Below are 22,696 nucleotides of genomic sequence, written 5' to 3'. Positions count from 1 at the left end.
AATGGGCTCTGTTTTAGAGCGCCCACCTCCCATCAGGCTGTGCAACATAGTGTCTGCTGGCTTCCCAAATCACTGGGATTTATTTTCTACATGAAAGAACAGCTTCTTTTTGTAGAGAGCGTAATTACGGTGTTGCTGAGAGAAAGGTTTGTGTCTCCCCTGTGCTCACAGGGTTCCTGGCCTACGTTATCTCCTGGTACAATCTAAGTGAAGACACTGTGAAGGAACATCTCAGACCAGCTTCTTAGCTGATGTTGACTGAAAACTCATCCCTTCTATCTTGGGCTGCCTACAAATGCCTAGATCTAAAATCTATTCCTAGGCCTGCTACACAGAATGAATTTGGGGAGAATAACTTGAATTGTCTGGGCCTGACCATCCAAGTATGCAATGTGAGGATAAGAGGAATTACTTGTTGGGGTTTACAAGATTCGGTGTAATCATGCTTTGAGATCTGATTAACAGGATAGAGTTCAAGCATTTATTGTTTTCTTTGGCTCACGTCTCTCCCTGTAAAAACAGTCACAGTGGTCATGCTCTAAAACTGTTTGTGTGTGAGGTTTGGTGCAAACCCTTAGAAGGAAATCAGAAGCCGTGGAAGGAAAATGCAGACAACTGCCTGGGGCGGGAAGAGGCTTTCCTGCAGAGGTGAGTCAGTTCCAGGGGAGAAGGGTGGCTGTGTCCAAAAATAACAATGCAGAAAACAGGCACACACCACTACCCTGACATTGTCCACTTGAGGAAGAAACTGGGTTTCATCTGCAACTTTTTTCTCTTCATTAAGCAAGCAGGTTTCTCATCTGCACTGAATGCTACCAGATCTGTGTCTGTATTCTTGAAACCCATGTTAACCTGGCCTTTGGAAAATACCCTGGCCACATTTTTCTTTGGGTCCAGAGGCACTTCAAACTGACCCCGAAGAGGAATTTATGTCCAATTTATATTCTCTTTCCTTATGTATTTCAAAGACAGGTTGATTAACATGCACTAGAGTTCATATTCTTGTAACTCTCACTAATCACTCTCTTGTGTTCAGGCTGATTATACCAAGCTCAGGATATTATGGACTCTGTTACTGTTTGGATAATGTGGTAACAAGCTTCTGTTCTTCAGTGTTCCTGCAGTGGCATTGCTACTGAAGAGCTTCTTCATCCTCTGTGACTCTCTAAGTAGTGCTGAGCATAACAGAAATATTATCCTGAATGCTTAACCCTTAGTATGTTCAAAGCAAAATCTAAACTATTTGGTGGGATTTTTTAACTAGAGAAAAAAATCACTTTAAAATATAGACTCTTTTTGTAGAACAGGATAACAAGATCTTCACATTCAAAAGTTGGCAGGTAAATTACCTTACATGAAACGAAGTCTAGTAATACCCATGACTGCCACTTAGACAGGAGTCTGGAAGCAGAAGCGAGACAGAAATGATTCCCCCTGCAGAGAACAGGCCCTGGCATTTCACATACTTTTGTCTGTCTCAGGAAGTGAGAGAGGAAGGAAGAAGATCCTCAGACAAGAGAAAGTAGTGCCTGTCTCACCTACAAGACGCCTAAACCCCTCATGCATCTGCTGGCCTGCAGGGAGCTGGCCTTCCAGCCTCCTTCCAGCATCCTCCCAGGGCCAGGGTACATGCCAGCCTCCTTCCAGCATCCTCCCAGGGGCATGGTACTGGCCAGCCTCCTTCCAGCATCCTCCCAGGGGCCAGGGTACTGGCCAGCCTCCCTCCAGCATCCTCCCAGGGGCCAGGGTACCAGCCAGCCTCCTTCCAGCATCCTCCCAGGGCCCAGGACAAGCTCCCAGGAAATAATATCTTCATGTGCCACAACAGCGTGGTCCAACTCATACAAACGGCAGAATACATGAGCCAGGGCCATGACATTTTGGGTCAGACTTGAGCCTGGTATGTCCCATGTACTATGGTGCAGGAAGGCATGAGGAACAGAAAGAGCTTCTGTTTCAGCTAGCTATGAATAATTAGACTCAGAAGGAAACAGAGCCTTCTCCATGTTTTCTCAACCTTCCTCCTCATCCTGGCTCATGTCAGAGTGGTCCACCAGGAGCATCACTGTACCATTCAGCATCTCTCTGGTCATTTATTTTCAGTTACAAGACAGAGTTTCTACATGAGGACCAAATTTAAAGCAATTCCACCTGCTTTTGTACTTAAAACACTAGGTGAAATAAGTCCTTTTTCTCCTTAACCATACCGTGCTTGTTAATACTGTTAGTAGGAACATGGCACAGGCACCTCATTTATCCAACCACAGTGCCTGTTCAGCCCAAACTGCTGCTTTTACATTGTGTAGCTGCTTATGGGCAGCTATTGTTCACCTAATGCCTCATCACAGGGATTGTCCAGTCTATCGCAAATGTCCATTTAGAGAAAGACTGTACCAGATGATGCTGGTATCATAGTAAGCGTAAATATGCTTCATTACACATCCAAATTTTAGAAGCAGTTGAGAAAAACACACACTAAATATTTCCAAGCATTTGTTGAGTGAAAATCTGTGTGTTTTGAGCTTTGCTGCAGATTGTTTTAATAGCACCCCATTTAAATAACCTATTTATCAACTGAGCACAGCTACTAATGACTTCAGTGCAAACAAGGGTGGGTTTTGATAAAACTAAGAGTTTAATGTTGAAACACAAGCTCTACCTGACCAAAAGGTAAGTATGGCTCTCTCCCCAGGACCTCTTTGAGGACTCCATTATCAGTAGGCTTGTTTTCTTGACATTGATTTAATTTTTATTAAGCTTGTCTTCTCTATGCTTTAAGAGGGCCTGACAGGAAGCTTTTCTCATTTAAAAAAAGAAAAAATAAAACGAATGTGTTATTACTGACTTAGATGCACAGGTCTTTAATACACATTTCCAGACTTTTTATCAGCCAATAATAGTAATAAACAAAAGGGCATTATACCTAGAGAAAAAAAGAGGTTGTTCATGCAAAAAACTGTATCAATGTGGGTCCACACTAACGAACAAGGAGGTGGATTTGTAGGAGCTGGAAGATGTGGGGCACTGGCATCACAACACAGCCACTCACTCCAATGCTACTGGTCTGAACCCAGTTTGTGCTGCATTCCTCAGGGCAGCCCAGTGGCTGGTGGGTGAGTGTTTAAAGGCCAAACCAACTGCAGAAGGGACTGACTTTTGTTAGCAGGGTTGAACACTGCATGGAAAGAGCTGTGAGCACCCCTTGGGCAGAGCAGACCCTGACTGTGGGCGCAAGGGGGCATGTGAAATGCAGAGAGAATGGGCAGGGACCTCACTGCCACTCACCATCTCCCTCCCACCCTCTCACCATCAAATGCAATCCCATCTTCAAACTCATGGGTGTTTTCTGTCTCTCTGCTTCCTCGGGGAGCCTTTTCAGACCCTGCCCACTCTAACAGGCCAGAATCACTATTTCGTTTTCAGCCTGAAGCTGTTCCTGAGCAGAGCAGCCTGTCTGCTCTGTCAGAGCAAGTGGTGACACCAGCTGTGTGATCCCTGAGCTTAATCACCATCCTTTTCCCTAGTGTTTGCTGCACTAATGGAGATCACTACCATCCCCACTCTCCCCTAATTTACTAGGCTAAATTAAATTAATTTTCTTTGTGTTGGCCAGGCTTTCCCTCCCAGTCATTCCCTCCTCAGAGCCTGGTCTACTTTGGATTGCTGTAGGACAGTCTGTCCCTACACTGTGCAGCACTGCCTCTTCACAAATGTCATTGTCTCCCTTCTTCCTTTCATGCCAAGGTTATTCCTTAAAATATTAAGTAAGTTTGGCTCTTAAACAGTAAAATCAAAGAATCACCACTGCTTGAACTGGGAAGTTTTGTAGTCCAAGCATGGATGGAGTCAGCCCTTATGCTGTGAATCCAAATAACCTCATTGATTTCAGTAGGTTTATACTGATTTAAACCTGTGACATTTCATCAGATTTACACATTGCATTTTTAAGGACAAACCTAAATTGGATCCTCATGCAAAAATTATCTGGATGTCTGTGGTTATTAAGGTAGCCTCCACCCATAAGCTCTCAGGACCTGGATGTCGTAGGTCAGAGTGCACAGGTAGGGACAAATCACTTCTAGGCAGCAAATGGGGAATGCAACAGACAGATAAGTAACAGACAGATCTTTCTGTGGCAAAAATCAAGGTAATCTGCTGAGGCTGAGGACACCATACACAGCTCTTGGCTTTTACTGTGAGGTTAAAGCCAAACTACTGAAGTGAAATGAGGAAAAATTAGAAAGAACATGTCTATAAAGTGACAGTAAAAGCTAGCCTAGGGTATTACCCAGGAAGCCAGTCTGAAAGCTTGTATTGGGGAGTTTGTCTGGGCTGTTATGGCTGTCTGGGTGATACTGAATTGGGAAGAGCTGTTCACTCCCTCAAAGGCCCTGCAGAGAGACCTTGAAAAATCAGAGGGCTGAAGAATGACCAACCATATGAAGAGTAACAGACACTAGTGCCAGATTCTGCACTTGGAATGGGGCAATCCAGGATGTATGGACAGACTGGGGAATGAGACACTGGAAAGCAGCTCCTTGGAAAGAGACCTGGGGATCCTGGTCGATGGCAAGTTGAACATGAGTCAGCAGTGCCCTGGCAGCCAGGAGGGCCAGCCCTGTCCTGGGGGTAACAGGCACGGCATCGACAGCCGGGCAAGGGAGGGGATTGTCCCAGTCTGCTCTGCCCTGGGGTGGCCTCACCTCGAGTGCTGGGGGCAGTTTTGGGTGCCACAATATAAGAAAGATATTAAACTGTTAGAGAGCGTCCAATCGAGGACAACAAGGATGGTGAAGGGCTTTGAGGGGAAGCCGTGTGAGGAGTGGCTGAGGTCACTTGGTCTGTTCAGCCTGGAGAAGAGGAGACTGAGGGGAGACCTCATTGCAGTTACAGCTTTCTTGTGAGGAGGAGGGGCAGGCATTGATCCCTTCTCTCTGGTGACCAGTGGCAGGACCTGAGCGAATGGCCTGCAGTTGTGTCAGGGGAGGTTTAAGTTGGATATTAGAAAAAAGTTCTTCACCCAGAGGGTGGCTGGGCACTGGCACAGGCTTCCCAAGGAAGTGGTCACAGCACCAGCCTGACAAAGTTCAAGAAGCTTTTGGACAGTGCTCGCATGCACATGGCTTGATTCTTGGGGTTGTCCTATACAGGATTCAGTGATCCTTATGGGTCTTTTCCAACTCAGGATGTTCTGAGTCTGTTATTCTATGAAAGAGCTTTGCAAAAGAAAAGAAAAGAGAAGAAAAGAGAAAAAGAAAAAAAAAAGAAAAAAAAACCTGTTCCATAATCAAAAACTTTTAAGGTGCAGAGTGGGAAGGTCAAGTAAAGACCCTGCTGTGCTGCTTCTCCAAAAAAAACCAGTTAAGCATACTGTAAAATCACTTATAGCCTGGGCTCACTTTCCATATTTTAGTGATTGATTTCCTAATGTGAGCAAATCTGGGATTTTCCAGGCATGTCACAACAGCACAACCCTGTCCCAGGAATTCTGGAAAATAAGTCTGAAAGGGGTGAGGCCTCATTCTGAGATAAAATTTCTGGGGAAGGATGGTTTGCAGAGTGGATATCCCCATTTGGGTTTGCCTGCCTTAAAACCTCCCTCACGCACTGACAGCTATGATCTGTTGTGATATTCCTGGTGACTGTCAGCTCTACACACTTTTCCTAGCTTTGATACCCTGAAAAATAAATGCAGCTGGAAGGGAGAGAATACCCACGACGACGAAGAGGCCATGATGCAAACTTCTCTCATACGAGACAACTGAGAATCACAGCAAGGCTGATTTTGGTAGGGAAGTCAAGACAACCCTTAGGGACCTAATGTTCTCCAGGAAGTGGCTGCACTGATTGCTTTGCACTCTCATGATGCCTGGGGCATGGGAGTGTGTGTGCACATCTGTGATGGAGCTGATGGGGTCAGAGCAGGCTGAGCTCTGCTCTGATGCTGCCCATTGCTCATCTCAGTCGTGACAAACACCTTTCTTTGACTTTCACAGTCCAGCTGCATTGTGGGACCAAGTGTTGCTAGCAGAAGACAGAATAGGCCTTTCATATTGAAAAAGAGAGAAGGTGCTGTGAAACTGTGTCTCAAAGGCCATTAGCCAAATTTCTCTAAACTTGCCATTTTGGATTGTTGCAGGGTGGTTTATTGCTGCATTTAACCTAGACAGCTCTTACAAATTTCTGGTGAGCATCAGAGAGCCTTCCTACCCTCCAGCAGATCCACACTCCCACCCAAATTGGTGTCACCTGCGAAGTGACTAAGGGTGCCCTCAATCCCCTTGTCCAGATCATTTATAAAGATATTAAACAGGACTGGCCTCAACATCGAGCCTGGGGAACACCAGTTGTGACCAGCCACCAACTGGAGTAACTGCATCCATCACCACCCTCTGGGCCTGGCCATCCAGCCAGTGTTTTACCCAGGGAAGAGCACATCAGTCCAAGCCATGAGCAGCCAGTTTCTCCAGGAGAATGCTGTGGGAAACGGTGTCCAAGGCTTTAATAAAGCCCAGGTATACCACATCCACAGCCTTTCCCTCATCCATTAAGCTCTCTCTGAAGTTTCTTAAAGAGGACTTAATTTATTTTCCCTATAGAAGTTCTAATTTTGAGTAGGTTTTCTCCCCATTTGTCAGGAAAGCACAGGCCACCAACTAGCTCAATGGCTAAAACCATTACTTCAAGTTGCAGGTTTGAAAAAGAGTTCTTGGAAACATGTAATCCTGATATTGTGAAACCATAAGACACACAGGATTCTGCATATGTGGGGATGGTTACACTGGAAATTTAGCAGATATGTTATTATGAGCCTGCTATATTATCTGGAGAGGGTGGGAGAAGAACTAAATACTTCTACTGAGTGATATTTCAAAAGCAGAGAAGGAATAAAGGCACACTACCATGGCATGAACAATTCTGAATTTAGACTTGGTTGAACTACTTACTATAAAATGTATTCGGTATGCACTTACTTCCCTTCTGGCCAGCATATAGCCCATGAATCAGCTCTAATTTTCCCTAATTGTATTCAGGAACCCTTGTTTAGTTGGTTGAATAAATGACAAATTTTTAGCCTCCCAGCTTTTCAGAGTGTTTGTCTCAATTACATCTGATGATACAAGGCTATTCCCCAGCATATTTACCTGCAATTTAGTGTCTGTCCCCGCTATTTTTACAGCTAGAGCAAGAAGATAAACCCTTAATAAGCAGAAAATGCTATTCGGCTAAAATCAGGGAAACACCAGGACTTGCAAACGTAACATTAATACCTAGCAATTTTTTGAAATGGCACTGAGCAGTTTTTCTCAAAATCCCTTAAACCCTCTCTACATTAAAACTACTCTATGAGAGTAGTGTACATGAAATGCATAGATTATTCATGCTGATTATTTACTTGCAAAGCCTTGACAGCAGCCAGGAAGGGAACTAGAAATGCTCTGTGTCTTTCAAAGCCAAGAATGTGGATTTTCTTGCTGTTCATCCCCAATTCTCCCACTTTATCTCATGACTCAGCTTCCTGATGCAAGGGTTTGCAATTACAGCTTGCCTGATTAGCTCCCCAAATTGCCTGCTCTGGTTTCTAGACTTCGCATGCAATTTTGACAAATGTAAGGATTATATAAATTCACTTTCAAGAAGCACTTTGTTGTCCTGTTTTGTGAGTTTTCTTGCTGGTAAACCCTAATGACCTGAATATTTATGCCACCTGGAAGCCAAGACACAAGAACCAGCAATAAGGCAGGCCAAGACTCAGTTCTCCTCTTAAAAAAACATTCAGTTGTTTGTTTAGCCCACGTAAGAACCTCAGTGAAGAAAAGATGCCTCAAGCAAGCTACCTTCAAGAGACACTACTGATCCAGCCCCTGGGTTTCCATCAGCTGGGCTCAGAGACAGCTTGCGAGTAGGCACTGCCTGCTGTCAGGGGGTTAGTGCTCCATGGGAAAAGCTGTAACTAAAGAGCAGAGGAAAGTTCCTCCCGTTTGTGCCTGCGACCAAAATAATCTCTCCCGGTCCAGTCAGCTCAGCCGGAGGAAAGGCCCCGGGGCTTACAGGGTCTCTGCTTCCTGTTTTTCTCTTTGCAGAGTAAATGGATTTCTAAGGTCTCCAGAGACATGAACCTCAGATCTGAGCATCCCTGAACTTTTGACAAGTTTGGATTCAGTCTGGGATGCAGAGATTTCAGGACAGATGTACTTTTAATACTATTTATCCTCAGAAAGCTCTGCTCGTCCTCCTGCACTGCACCACACAAGGCCTGCAGAGTGCTGCTGTCCCTGTGAGCCAACATGCCGTGTTCAAAGGGAGGGTGAATCCCAGCCTGCTGAGCAGCTGGGCAGGTTTTCTTTGCCATTGTGTGTTATAAGAATTACAAAACTGTGCCTGTGTAAGGGAGGTCTGTCTTTGGCAAACCCCGGTTACACTCTGGAAGTAAGCTGGGGAAATAGCAGCTCTTTTGTGCCTCCCCTTCCCAGCTATGGGTGAAACATCAGTATTACATTTTAGCATTCAAAATAAGTAATTTCCTCTAAAAGTCTTGATTTTATTAAATTTCTATTAGTCTTCTCTTTATTTTTAGATGTTTGATTTAGGGGACACAATCTTTATTAATGCAGATGTCAAAATTAGCGGTCTGGTCTGTCGGGGTGGCCCAGCTCACGCAGGAGCTGAGATCGCTACATGCCGCTCAAGTCAGGGCCATCCATTGGGTGGATTTGCCCGCCCAGGACAGTGGGTTGGAGGGCGGATCATGGGACGGCTCGGAGGTCTAAGCCGCATCCCCCTGGGTGGTTCTCAGATCCAAGTTCCCTCCCCCTGTTCTAGAAAGTTCTCTCTTTCTCAGTTGTTCATTGGTTCCCTGGTGTGACTCCAGCCTCCCTGCTTTCCCATTGGTTCGCGTTTAATGGTATGCTTCCCCCTTGGTTGTACTCCATTGATTGCTTCCCTTTTCCCCGCCTTGTTCCACCCCCCTTTAAAAAGCCATGCACGGCTTTCCTCGGGCCGCTTTCTGGTCCCTGGGCGCTCCGGCAATAAACCTTTGTTGGAACCCACACCAGCGGCCCCTCTCTATTCCTCTACCTCCGGGCTGAGGTGAGCCCAGGCACCAGCTGCCTGCCGTGCCTCCTCTGAGGAGGAAGCAGCACGCGCGTCCAGCTTGCGCCCTGCTTTGCCACCGAAGGCATTCCCTGAGCACGTGGTGGAAGTGAACGCTGCGTTCCCTCTGTCCGAGGGCACGCCAGAGCTCGACCCTTCCGAGCCAGCCTGCGTCACTGGTCTGATACATAAAATGGAACTAAACCACTAGTTTTTTGTGTTAGTATTTGCTGCTGTCTCAAGAGATAGTGCAAGTCAGTGGAACCAGATCGTTCGGCCTCATGCCATAACTCTTCAGCCACAATTCATATGATCTTCAGTTAGCCTTTTGCTCCAAGTGGCCATTAAATGCTGATTGTTAAAAACTAAGACTTAAGATCATTATAATTCTCTTTGGAGCCTCATGGAAAAAGGCCACCTTGATAAATGCATTTTTCAAGCTCTTTAGCCTGAAAAGGAGCCTTTTTTCCCTTAGAAAATAAGGTCTGGATAGCCATTTTAAATTTCTGCTATTTTATTTTATTAGTGTTTTGTGGTCTGAGATTATGAGGTTGATGTCAGGTGTGTGTCCTCACTTGTCCCAGTGGCTGCCACTGGTGCAGGCATGAAAGTGAAGCTTACAAAGGGCAGTGTGGGCAACTGGGCTACCTGGGGTTTTGTCCATCCCAGCTAATGTCCTTCCATTTATAATTTTGGCCACACATCCCCTGGAAATGTTTAGTGTGGTGATGCCAAATGGTGCTTGCAAGTGCTTTGGCAAGGCTATGTGTCAAATCCAGCTTTCTAGCCAGGAGTGCTGGTGCCAGATGATGCCTGCTTGAGGTTTCCTCACACTTTTCCAATTACAGACTTAAAGCGTGCAGGTGAGGTTTGGGCACCCCCTTGCCCCTTATGGACAGTGCCACACAGTCTTTCAGTAAGCTACAGCTACAGGGTAGCCAAAAGTATGTGCAAATTCCTGGGTGCAATCTCAGCAGTATTTGTGTTTTCATGGTGTTGTGATGCCTCCCCACTGAATTCAGGGAGAAATGACTTCTGAGACAAGGGAAAGCAAGGAGCTGGAGCCTTCCTCTGCAGTTTCCCAGGATAAGTGGGCTTTCTACCTATTAAAACACCAACATTATTCTATTAAAGTAGGAAAGACTTTTTCCACCAGCTAATGTGCTATTACTTATTAATGTAAAACCACTGCACTTGTTAGTGTTATCTATCTTCCTGAAACCGTTTTTTTTTCATCTCAGGGGGTTTACTTGCACCTAAGGATTTGTTGCCTGGGACCAAAACCAAATCCTTCTGGGCAGGACCATGTGCAGCACATCCTTTACCATGCCTGGGGTAGGCATGGTCTGAAACTGAGCGTGGACATATCACCACTGCAAGCACTTCTCCAGAGGTGAACTGCAGAGCCTGCAGAGGATACCCAAATACTGACACAGAAAATCACTTGTGGAAGCCCCAGATCAAGACATTTGGGTCTTTTGAAAGAGACCTGCCTTTGCCATGACTGCTTACACTGTGTTGGTGTTGAGTGTCCTAAGACAATTTCACTGCTGGTGAACTCATTGGGGAGACGAAAGGCTGAAGAGATGGATGCTATAGAGAGAATGGTCATGGCTCAAAATCCTCCACTAGCAGCTGCCACATGCAGGCTGCTCCTTTTAGTTACATACACATCCTTATTAATTCTAGCTCAAATACTACCTCTCCCCACCAAATCTGCAAGTTCTAGGGTGTTCCTATATGTCACATCTTATCTCCTGCCAGCAAAAAGCTAGCAAAGGTAGTTTCTGCATTAATGCAAAGATAGCATTACAGAAAATAACAGAAGCAGAAAAAAGTTAGTTTATTCATGAAGACTAGACTTCTAGTTAAAACTACCAAATCTGCCCTCCAATCTGAGGTGGCATTTTCTCCTGGGCAAGGAGAAGGCAGGGATTTGTGTGTGAAGGGGTTATTTTTTTCTCATGCTTTGTGTGCTTTCTCATGCTTATTTGAGTATTCTGAATAATAACTCCACATGAACAGGGATTTAATCCTCCCAGTGTTACCTGGAAGCTAATAGTGTTGGAAGAAGGGAAACTGCCTCCTGAATAAAGGCATTAGGCATGTAGATAATGGCTTTTAGCTTTCTGGTTCCCAAATACTCTCTGTCCCTGTGGGGGTTCCATAAATCACCCTCCCCAGAGTTGGTCTCCGGCTGCTCCAGATGTGCACAGTGCTTCTGAAAGCCATCATGTGCAGAACGAGTCTGTCTCACTCATGGGAGAGACAACGTTGTGGCTTCTTGCTGGATGGGGAAGGCTTGTGCCTCCAGCTCAATGCCACATCCATAGTCTGGCAGATCCTCTCCCGAAGCCCACAACAGTCAATGCTTTTCTGGGCTCAGGAAGCGTTGGTGGACATGAAGGACAAAGCCATTGGTGGACATGAAGTCTGCTGTTGCCAGCAAAGACCATCTTGCCAAGGAAGAGCAGTGGTGTGACAGGGAGCATGTGGCTGCTTTGGTGCTCCCAAAAAGCTCCAAAGAAGCCATAGTGCTAATTTGGTTTTCAGAATTAACTAACTGGATCTCTTTTGTTTGTTGCCCACTTTAACCTCTCATCAGCTAAAGTGGGGGGAGACCTAGGTCTGCTCCTGTCTCCTACATCATTAAAGGTCTTCTGCTGGAAGTGCTCCTGCCCATATCTGGGGGCAGGGAACCAGTCCACATCCTCCAGTCTTCAGGTCACCTCCTCCCACACACTGTTTAACCACTTCCTGACCTGTGCCACCCCAAACATGGTCTTGCCTCTGCTGGGTGGCACTGCTGCACCAGCACAGCTGTGCTGTCCCAGTTTGGCAGTCTGGATTGTGACCAGTTCTGCACTCAGTCCTGTGTGGCTTGTGTTGAATTGCCTCGTGTAATTTTTGTTAGGTAGTGGCATATTGATCTAGCAAAACACCTTGCTGGTGCCCTCAGTAGGAAAGGCTTTGAGAAGTCAGCAAAAACTAAAAATCCCTCCAGAAAAATTCAGTGGGGCAGCTCAAAAATCTTCCATCATTATGTTGGTACTTTCCCACACCATGAGGTGTTTCTTCATGTATATGATGCTAGTACTGCCCTTCTGCAGACTTTTGGAATAAGCTTATTTGAGTAACCCTGCTGTGTTCTGAGGAAGACAGGGAAAAAGTTGGGCAGGTTTTGATGTTGGTCCTGACCTTTGTAGAAAATGGTGTCAGGAAGTGCTCAGAACAAGCCTCCCCTGGTGCTAATGACTCCACAGTGGGGGCTTGGTGCTGGAGGCATAAAGGGAGAACGAGGAGGAGAGCAGCAGGGTGCACGGAAGGGAAGGCTGATGATGTGCCATGTCTGTTTGCTGCCATCTCTTATGGCAAGCAGCAGCCTTTCAGTGTGCCACATATTTCAAGAACTGGTAGGATGGAGAAAATGGGCTCCTGTCTGGCAGCACTGGGGAATAGGTAATGGTGGATAGATACTGGGTGTACTGTGTCCATAAAAACCTTATGACCTTTCTTAGGTGAAATTTCTTCAGTGACTGTAATGGTTCCAGATTTGAGGGTGGCATTTCAGCAGCTGTGATGTATGTTAGAGCAGACACTGTGTCTGAAAGCTCCCAAGACCACACTTGCTCTTGCTCATACCTATTTCGTTGCAAATAGCACTTTCAGGAAAAACACTTTTGAAATAATATATTCCAGCCACCACAACATGGAAAGGAAGTGACACAGCATGCTGCACAATAAATAGGAGAGCAGATAAATCCAGGGCCAGATTTATGAAGCAACTGTTTTCAACAGTCTAAAAGTAGTGAAAAGCATACACTAATCAGAGCAGCAATATCTCATTTTGTATTGTGCAGTCTGCTATGCAGTGGCTGAATAGGTAGAAACTGGACAGGTAAAAATACTCAGGGGCACTGCCACCGTATGGGGTGGCATGGCCCTCTGTGCCTTTTGCAATAGCCCTAGTTCCTCCAGGGGTTACTTGTTCACAGGGCTGCTGGGGTCCTGTTGCAGATGCAGCTTTGAGGATGCACACAAGCACATCAAAAGTAAACAGCTCGCTGAGGAACAAACTGTGGGGCTCAAGCAGATGCACATATAATGGAGTTGGGCACCTATATAGGATTTTTCAGGAAGGGCACAGTGCTGCAGGTGGCATGGGAAGCCCTGACAGTCTTATTTCAACTGCTGTTGAATTATTCTTATAATTTTTTTGCCTCTAAGTGTTCCCTACTACTCCACATAGGTCATAATTATTTACCTTGCAAAGGCTATGTAAGGGTTGATTAGCCCAAATGTGCAATTTGTTTGGGAAATAGGGAATGTTTCTTCATATTGGAGCTAGGTATCATAAGCTCTAGAAATTGGAAGAAGGTACCAATTTCTTTCAACTAATCAAAATAAACAGGAGATGATTCCTTTGACTATTGATGTAGCTCATAACTCTAAAGGGATTAAATTATGGATGCCTCAGAATGCCACCCTGAAATCCTTCTCAGCAGGGCTGCTCTGGATCAGTTCATTGCCCAGCCTGGGTTGATACCAGGGGTTGCCCTGACTCAGGTGCAGCACCTTGCACTTGGTCTTGTTAAACCTCATGAGATTCCCACAGTCCCACTTCTTGAGTTTTTGTCCAGGTCCCTCTGGATGGCATCCCATCCCTCAGGTGTGCCAACAGCAACACTCATATCTGTGCATCTGCAAACTTGCTGAGGATGCACTTCAGCCCTCCATCTACATCATTAATGCAGATATTAAATAACACTGGCCCCAGTATGGACCCCTGAGGGACACCACTGGTCACTGATGTACATCAGGACTCTGAGCTATTGACCACAGTCCTCTGGATGTGACTGTCCAACTACTTTCCTATCCACCCAACAGTCTATCCACTGGATCCATCTCTTTCCATCCAGAGAGGAATGTTGTGGAGGACCATGTCAAAGGGTTTTTATCCAGGTAAAATCCAGGCTGGTAGCGTGTTACTGCTCCTGGAGCTGTACAGATGCATGGGTACAACCCTGCCTCCACCCTACTCCAGAGCAGGAGTGCATACATTTACGAAGGGCTGGAAATAGATGTGAAAATTTGGATCTGCTCCTCCCACAGTGCCTGCTCTTCCTAAAGCCATTGACAGGATGGACTCACATCCCTTATATGGTCACTAATAAAACAGTCCTGATGAAATAAGTAATTGAAAATGTGGGTTTCCCTCTGTCCTTCTCCACTACTGTTACAAGTGTGACAGGACCCCATTCCCATGGATATTTTCCCATCTGCTAGCACCCATTTCAGGACGCACCCAGGGCATGGGCCTATGTGCTCACCCTGTAAGGGTAGCTGCAGGGAGCTGGAGGAATCAAGTCCTGAACCATCTTGAGTGGAGACAGAAATACCCATTTCACATTCCTATTGAAACATTAAATCACCAAATGCATCCTCTCTCAGTTCCTTCCTCTCTTTGGGTGATTTTCAGACAGAGGAGATACTGAGCTGTAAACAACATTTTTTTCAGCATCATCTCACTCCATAAATGGTTATTTTGGCTTCACTGTGGCAGGTTTTATTGTGTGATTAGGCTGACAATGTGCTGATGCTATGCCCTAGACCTTCCACATTCCTTCCAGAGAATTTACACATAGAGAAAAAAAAAACCAACCACAAACTGAGGAAGCACTTTCTGTACTGGAAATTTTGACCCATCTCCATGCCTCATTTTGCAATGTCACTCTCTGAACATCTCCTAAGACATTTAGTAGACTCTGAAGATCATTTTCTTCCCTCCATACCTGGAGCCCCAGGTAATGAAAGCAAAGGAGGGCTGTCACTAGAGCAAGGCAAATGTGAAATGCAGCCCCCCCACCACAAGGCAGAGCGCAGGCACAGCGGCTTTGCATCGCTCACCACTGGCAGTGGTTCAAAGGCAGAGGTACGTGGGGATTCACTGTGAACTGGTCCGAGTCTGTGTTCCACTTTGCATCCACAGGTTTTTCCAGATATTGCAGAAGCTGAGGGCTCCACCACCCACCCAATGCATGAAATAGGGATATAATTTATTGAAGCATAGTGATTCCCCTTTTGATATGTTGTGCTAGTATTCAAGTGCACTGAGGGAAGCATGTCTGTGCTTGGGGGATGAATGCCATTCAGTGCACTGATGTGGTTAAGTGCAGTTCCTCATGTAGACAAGTCCAGATTGTCTTTCTCTGGCTGGGCAAGCTTTGACCATCCCTGGGTGTCACTGAAGAATCTTGCCTGTGAAAGAGCTGTTTATACCTACCTTGTCTCAGCAAAAAATGAGATTTGGATAGGAAGAGTACCAATACAAAATAACTAACAGTAGAACTTCTTGAAACAGTGAGAAAGAGACTTTTTGTCCATCTTTTGCCAGTGCAGGAGAGAACGTACCAAGGTTTGCTAGAAAAACTCTATGCTGCCTTGCAGTTCCCCTTATGGGCAAACCTTCTACGTGGTGTCTCCCTGCTTTTTCTGCTGTGGTTATCATCTGCTGGGTGTTTTTTTGCAGTTGCAGGTTTGGGGAAAAAGAGCCTGTGGGCCGTCCTATGATCACAGGCTCCAGCAAGTCTCAGGGCAGAAGAGACCCTTCCCCTCAGCCCACAGCGACTGAGGACCAGCATAATTTACCACTGAGAAGACTGATGCAAACATTTATCTCCCCAGTAGCCTGCAGCTGCTGGTGTGGGAAGCATCTCACTTCCAGCTGATGTTAGCCTTATTAGGCTATTTTTTTAGCAATGCTAATTGACAGTTTCCTGCTTCTGATTCTCCTTTCACAATTTCCAAGGGGAAGAGAAAAGCAGGGGAAGCACCAGGGAGACCCATAAAAATATTCAGATCTGGAAATCTCAGAGATGCAGCCGCCAGGATGTGGCTGGTGCTGGGTAGGGAGTGAGTGGTTGTGAGTGTGTTTTGAGACGGGTAGAAAAAAGCTGAGGGAACCTATGGGGATTTAGTGCAGAGGAAAGCGGGGGTTATCTTTGTCATCATTAAAATGATAAAGCTGCACCTCCTTTCTTGAAGAGCATCGTGCAATCTGGGGTTGTTGCTCAAACCCTGGATGCTATGGTGAAATTTCTGGTTAATTGAATTGGGAATCTCTCATGATATTGCCAACCAGCCCTCAGTACTTTCGCCCAGCTTTCTCCAATGTGGACATGGACCAGTCTGTGCCTGAGAAAGGATGCAGCACATCTTCCTCCAACACAGCTGAAGGGATCAGTGCCTGTGCAGACAAAAGGGGAATTCACAGATGATGACTGGCATTTCATCTTATGAGCAGTTGGTTTTGACTTACACATGATTTAATCATAACACTTAGGATAGGAGCAAATCTAATAGGAGACAGCTTATTGAGTCTTATTGCTGCTTCCTTACACACCTTGGACAACCATCTTTCAGTTTATTTTTATATTTTCCCACACATATGCACTCAAGGGATCCATATCACTATTCCATCCCAGCTTTTGGAATGGAGATACCACCTTGACAACCAGGGACATGGGTAGGCTGGATGTGCAGGGTGCTCCCCTAGACCCCCATATCAGGGACAGAGTGTTCTCCATGTACCTGCCCTCTGCACCAGCACAGAGGAAAAAACCTCCCTGCTGTCCTCACACCAGTGTGCCAAAAAGGACACATCCTGTGGCACTGACAGCAGCCAAGCACATTGTGAAGGTTTTCTATGCCAGAAAATGAAAGAAGTTTCTGAGATGGAAGGGAGGTGCTGAGTCTTTCCAAGGAGAAGTCAGCACAAAACAACAGCTTGGAGCTGGATAAAAATCCCAAGCCTTCCTCAGCTAAAGCCAGATTTGGGCCTCCTTACATGTGAAATGAAAAAAGGCAAATACACTGCTGCAAAGAAGCTAGAAAAAGAGATAGGCATTACATTTTAGCTTGACAACTATTTCTACTTCTGTGAAAATGTGTAGAAAATTTTGTTAACCTGAAATTTTTATTCAAATGTTATTGGCTAGTAAACCCACGTAATATGTGAGACATGGCCATTTTATATGTGCAGGCCATATTTTCAGGTGTTTTTTCCCCCAAAAGATGTGTGAGTGCATGTGTGCACAGTTAGGGCTCTGCAGATGTTAGTGGCCATCACTGGGAGGGGAAGGGTCTGTGAAATTGCAGGTCTCATTAAGGTAGCAGTGGGTCCAAGCCAGCAGAAAGAGCGGCCAAATGTCTTTAGGTATTAAAAGCAGCTGCAGACAAGGAGCTATCGAGAGCATTAGTCTACCTGGCCTGAGCAGAGATAAATCAGGCAGGTTAACCAGAGCTTTTCTGATACGAAAGCAGAGCAAGGGCTGGAGGGCTCCTGCCAGCAGACATGAGACAGAGTGGCCTGGAGGGAAGCAGAGCGCTGGGGCTCCTTGCAGTGCTCCCTTGTGCTCAGAGGGACGAAAGGAAAATGCCTGTTTTAGTTTGGAAGAATAGATCCAATTTACACAGGCTGCTCACCTGTCCCAGTAGTCTCCTTCCAGCCAGAGGGGTGGTGGAGGATGAACCACGGTGCCTGTGCGGGGCAGTGCAGGCTGCATGCCCAAAGAGTGGGATCCACTGCCCAGGCAGGGGAGGAATAAATAACCCTGACCACAGCACTGGACTGCAGCCAGCAAATCACTGGAGCCTGCCGAGCCCCAAACCAGTCCAAAGAGACACTGATTGCACAGACAACCCCGTCCACCTGCCGGCTTCCTCCTTCTCCTCCTCATCCTCCTCCGCTCTGTCATTTAGGGTCCTGCTCTCTATCTCCATTGCTCCTGGTCAATTTGGCCAACATCAGCTATACATAAAAAAATACTGAAAAAAGGAATTTCACTGTTTGTCTGGAAAAGGAGAGCTTATCCACTGGGACTGGGACAATCTGCAACTTTCCAGCAATAGAGACCTTAGGGGTGTTGCATGAGTCCAGGATGCCTCGAGGACTTAAAACCATCCAGTTGCAGATTCAGTTTGTTTGTGCCTTTTGCCATTTCTTTCTGAATCCTGCAAAACTGCCCTCCAGGTAACTAGGTAACTAAACACCAGAGATTATAAAGTGCTGTGTTTAAAACATTCCAAAATTAGCTTTCCTGCAGTCCAGATGGTGCATCATGAATGCTTAATGGCATGGTATAAAGACTTTATTGGCACTCGTGAGGGATGATCTGAACAGCTGACTTTGTGCCTCTTCCCTCTGTGCGTAATGCATCTGTTGAAGCCCATGCCAAAAACCACATCCCACCACTTTGTATTTCATGCATGCGTGTGTGTACATACAATTACTAAATGACAGTAGATAATATTGAAAGAAAATCTTGGCAAGCTACACTTTACACTTGTTATCTTGAATATTCAGTTAACTCTCTATCTCCCTCCCTTGTGCGAACTTCTGCTCATTAACTGTTCCGATCTCCTGCAAGTCCACGTCTGACACTGGGGTAAAGCAGTGTGGTGGTTGTGTTGTGGGGTCTGGTCCTTGCTGTGCTTCCCATTTCCCGAGGGATTTTCAGACTGAAACACTGAGACTGATGAGCCCTAGGGTGGGTTGCTAAGCTTGGAACAGAAACCCTGGCTTGAACCAGGGTTCAAGCTCCACCAGGTCCTCCTACCTCCACACAAAACTTCTTCCCATCCACCAGAATAATCAAAGCCCCTTACAACAAAATAGCTTCTTCCAAGGACTACTGAAGTACTCTCATAGCATCAATATTCACATCTCTCTTTTTTGACATTAGTATACCCCTTATTTTCTTGTTTTCTTTTCCAAATAACATCACAGAGGACCAAGACAAGGCACAGCAGTCCTGGGAAGGCAGTGGTGTTGCCCAGCATGTGCTCAGAGCAGGGTGCCAGCAGGTTTAGCTCTGCCCTGGCCAGCAGCTGGCACGACAGAATCCCAGACTTCTACAGTTCTCTGAACACCTCCACAAGAGACACACTGATGAATAATGAGACGTGACTGTCTGGGAAATGCTTTGCAACACTGCTCCAAGGAACATTTCTGGAATGAAATCTACATGAGGCCGCTGAAGAATGAAATAGGCAATGCTCTCTCTGCTATACTCATCAGCATCAAGGTTGCAGCAAGTCAGGTGGAGCATCTTCTTGATGCTCTGCATCTTCTTGGAGGAGAAGAAAGAGAGCAGCAAGCAGCCTGGCACAGAGCAGAGCACGGCTTCTTAAAAGTGTGCATTGTGCTCGGGAACTGCAAGCGAGCAAGCACAAAGGTGTGTAAAGCAGGGAATGTTGGACGTCGGCCCTTTCCAGTGGGTAAGGAGCTGGATTTCTGCATCTCCAGTAGAAGGAGAAGCTCAGAGCTGAGCTGGACTCACAGGTGCTTTGGGCCATATGGTCATGCCTGCAGCAGTGTAGCAGATGTGATTCACTACAGCTGGTGCCACGGTGATGGGTCACACAGAGCCCAACTGCTGCAGATTTATGGCACTGGCAACAGAGGGAGTATCACTGGTTATGTGATGCCCACAAAATGTTCTACTTTCTTTATGTTTACAGTGGTTTTTTTTCAATATGCCACATAATACTGTCATTTATGGAGAGATGAAATAAAATCTATTTGATCAAATATCTTCTCAAGGTCACATATAAAACATGTACTCGACTAGATTTAATTGGGAGGGGAGAAACAGCCCTGCACTGCTCAGCCTCCTTGGGTTTCCATACATAAAGAAGATGCCTTGACAAAGTTTCAAGTCCTGCTCAGCCACAAATGTGGATCTTTTCATGTAGACATGACCCCCTCATGCTGCAGAGGCTGTTTGTCCCTTCCCTGTGCATAAGGACAGAGAGGGAGGCTTGGGGAGCCATATCAAAAAGTATGGCTTCAGCTTTGTTTTCAGTCCTGTTGCAGGGTGTCCATGGAAACGAGGATGACTTTCCAATCCTTTTCTGGGGAAGGCACGGCATTCACTGCAATACAGTCTCTTCTACTAAAATTTGGCAAAATAGCTCCACAGGGCGACTGTTTTTTATCCAAAAAGCCTGCAGTACACCTGGTTGGAGGGAGCTAGACGCTTTTAACCATCCCATGAACCTGGCATTTCTCAGCAGATCTGTGGATCCTGCTTTCCAGATGGATTTCATGGGAGAGGAGGGCAGCCAGCATCCCCTGCTGACACTAAACCTCTTCACAAAGTGCCTGCGGGTGGAGGGAGGCGGTGGTTGAGAGGTGGGCAAGGGTCAGTGGAGGCCCTGGGGCAAGGGGTGCTGGGGGAAGGCAACCAGACCAAATACTCACCTGGCTTCAGGAGCAGGGCTGGTTTGGAGATGTCAGGGCTAAAGATGGCTTGCATGTGTCAGTATGTGATGCCAGGGGTCTGACAGGGAAATCTTGTTCTGCCTAGAGATGGAAAATCTCTGCAAGTTTTGAAGGCTTAAGGGGGTAAATATTTTTTTAAAAACCCACCAAATGTGGGAAATTCAAATAATTTCAGTAGTTGTGCTGCTTATCAGAATGATTGGGCTTTTAATTCTTTAAGGGTGAAAATATGATTTATGCTGTTGGCACAGCAAAGGAGCTGATGGATACATTCACAAAGCCGAGTTTCAGTTTTTTACTTTCAAACGATGAGAGACATGACCACTACGTGCTGAGGTACTTACATATGTTGCCTACTAATATATTTCTAACTTAAGGAAAATAAAACACTGAAAATTAAAAGGAGTCATCTAGCTGTTTTTTAAGCAAGAAAGAAGGCTGTGTAATACAACAAGTCATCAACAGATTTAAGAGAATAGAGCAAAATCTTGAAAAATTAACATTTGCTCTCTCTCTGTAGTCTCTGTGAGGCAGCTGACACAACAGCAGCCAAGACCAGCATTACATTAGGTACTGAAGCTGAGTCTGTAAGCGTTTTCATTGCTCAATACCATGCAGTTTTGAAACAAAAGACCTTCATTTGAAATATTTTAGTTATTGAAAGCATTTTAAAGAGCTGAGAATGGCAGAAGTCATGTCATGTTAAACATCTCTCTAACCTTTACTGTTCACTCTGAACAAAATAAATTTACAAGAATGTTTCTTCTGTATTTCTTCTCCAAGTATACAGTTTTCCATATCAGAAAAAGATAAGAATTAAACAGGATTTTTTTTTTCTCCCAAGTCCTGCTTTTTTTCCAGTCTCCTGTATCTCAGCTGGCTCCTGATCCTCCCACATTAGAGTCCCTAGACTGGATTTTCCTGTTGATCAAGGGAATGGGGTCTTGTAACCAGATATATCATAGTCCACATTTTCAAAGCCATTACTCACTTTGCTCCTATTAGTAAGAAAAGGGATTCACACATCCAAACAACTTGCAGAGATTTGTCCCCACTGTCGTTCTGTGCCTGTGTGTCATTACTGAATAAAGGAGAAGGATTTGCTTTGGATTGTTTGTTGCTCTGGCTTCCTATGGAAATCTGTCACTCTACCTGCAGGTCTTCCTAGTCCAGCTGCACACCTGGTGACCACTTTCTCCAGTACTTGGCTCCTGGGCTCTGGTGGGCAGTGGGGACACAGGATAGACAGGGCATGTTCCTGGGCATGTCGTGGCTCTGTGGGCTGGTGGCCCTGACCTCCCCTTGCGAGAGAGGGATGGGTTGGAAAGGGCATCAGGCTTCATGACCCCAAGACAGGATGTGACCCACTGGGTCTAGGTGCCTGAGCCTCTGCCATCCCCCTTTGCAGGACTGCTGCCAGACCAAAGGGATTATATTGCAATCCCTCCCATTGGGAATCTGCTTTTCTGTGAGGAATCACGCTCATTAGCCAGGCAAAAATAAAGATGCTTAAAAAGAGATCATGTTCTTGGACTCCTGTGAAATCACATCTGATGGCAAGTTTCTTAGGTGGGTCTTTTTCCTCTGAGGCCCTGCTTAATTAAACGTGAACCCCACTGCTCCCCAACCAGGCTCCCTGAAAACAAAAGACAGGGTGGGCACTCCCCTGCTGCAGCCTTGTGCCAGCCCCACTCCCAGCTCCAGCAGCACAGCTGGGACTCCCCGGTGCTCACTGGTGTCTATCTCTTCCCAGCCCCCCAGTCACAGCATGGGAGAGGCATGCACAGCAGGGAGAGGCACCATTTCTGGTGCTCTTTTTTGGCAGGGCTGTCCCCAAGCACACAATGTTACATCACAAACCCAGCTGTAAAGTTTTGCCCCACCTGAAGAAGATTATTTTCCTTCTCTCCAGGTCATTTTGGTGGACCTGGTGGCTCAGAACAAAACAAAGCAAAGCAAGGAATAGGAGACAACACCAAAACCACAAAAATCTGCACTTCTCTCCAAAGCAGACTATCTTCTGCAGGCTTTCATCTGCACAAAACTCCCTTCCTTGCATCTGATGTAGGATTCAGCAGCCAGACAGCAGTACAAAGAGGCTAGACTTGATATTTGTTTGGTGGCTGCACAGAGCCCATGGAAATGTGTCTGAGTTTCTTTTTTCCTCCTATTCAAAGCTTTACCTCTTGGTGAGTCACCAGAGGACTGGCTGAAGGAGTGCATCATGCATAATTATTTGGAAAAGTAATCTGACATGCTAACTCCTGTCACAAAATGTGTAATTTGTAATATACAGAAGGACAAAACGCAGCATAAATG

This window comes from Corvus kubaryi, unplaced genomic scaffold (genome assembly GCF_017639235.1).
Source record: "Corvus kubaryi isolate FWS band 111438036 unplaced genomic scaffold, C.kubaryi_AGA036_p1.0 37354, whole genome shotgun sequence".
NCBI classification, from domain to species: domain Eukaryota; kingdom Metazoa; phylum Chordata; class Aves; order Passeriformes; family Corvidae; genus Corvus; species Corvus kubaryi.
The sequence above is the reverse complement of the archived record's forward strand: the minus strand, read 5'-3'. Positions refer to the sequence as shown.